Below are 837 nucleotides of genomic sequence, written 5' to 3'. Positions count from 1 at the left end.
CTCTTTTCCCCTCTCTCTCTCTCTCCTCTCCCCTCTTTTCCCTCTCTCTCTCACCTCTCCCCTCTCTTTCCTCTCGATCTCTCCCCTCTCTCCCCTCTTTTCCCCTCTCTCCCCTCTTTTCCCTCTCTCTCTCACCTCTCCCTCTCTCCCCTCTTTTCCCCTCTCTCTCTCTCCTCTCCCCTCTTTTCCCTCTCTCTCTCACCTCTCCCCTCTCTCGCCTCTTTTCCCCTCTCTCTCTCTCCTCTCCCCTCTTTTCCCCTCTCTCTCTCTCTCTCCTCTCCCCTCTCTTTCCTCTCGATCTCTCCCCTCTCTCTCCCGGTCTCTCTCTCCCTGTCTCTCTCTAATCGTGCTCGCCATCTCCCTCCCTCTCATAACATTTTATTTCTACCGAAAACAAAGTGATTCCTGATGTAGAGTGAGAGAGAAAGGGAGAGAAGAAGGGAATTTATTGCAGCAGAATTAAAATGGAAGATGTACCCCACATTTTCCACTTTTCCTGAAAGAAAGTGCATTACTTCTCACCAGTGCCATACAGGGCTGAGACTTGAGATTTGCCAACAAAGTGCATCCAGCAAGTTTCTGCCCAACTTCAGGAGAACACTACCGAGGCTTACTACTGGCCAGAAACCCAGACAACAGAGACAGGCCCCACAGCACCAAGGACAGCACAGACGCTGGCCAGTCAGCTGCTCTCAATCTCCCACAACCTACAGCTGGGTATAGAACAAGGGCACACAGCTCTGGTCCAGAGGGCAACAATGTCGGCTGGTTTTAGTCCCTGCAGAGGACCTGAGTTACCTGAAGGCCTGAGTTACCTGAAGGCTTGAGTTACCTGAA

General features: G+C 51.9%; 1 protein-coding gene across 1 annotated transcript in view; it reads right to left on the bottom strand.

The window, feature by feature from the left end:
* Positions 1-272: 272 nt before the first annotated feature.
* LOC124044458 (interphotoreceptor matrix proteoglycan 2-like) overlaps positions 273-837 on the bottom strand; it is a 60,661-nt gene continuing 60,096 nt past the window's right edge. The window contains exon 20 of the mRNA XM_046364092.1: positions 273-837. This exon is cut by the window's right edge and continues 520 nt beyond it. The gene's annotated coding sequence lies outside the window, so the exon portion shown is untranslated.

This window comes from Oncorhynchus gorbuscha, linkage group LG09 (assembly GCF_021184085.1).
Source record: "Oncorhynchus gorbuscha isolate QuinsamMale2020 ecotype Even-year linkage group LG09, OgorEven_v1.0, whole genome shotgun sequence".
NCBI lineage: Eukaryota > Metazoa > Chordata > Actinopteri > Salmoniformes > Salmonidae > Oncorhynchus > Oncorhynchus gorbuscha.
Note: the sequence above shows the minus strand (reverse complement) of the source record. Positions and strands in the feature narration are given on the sequence as shown.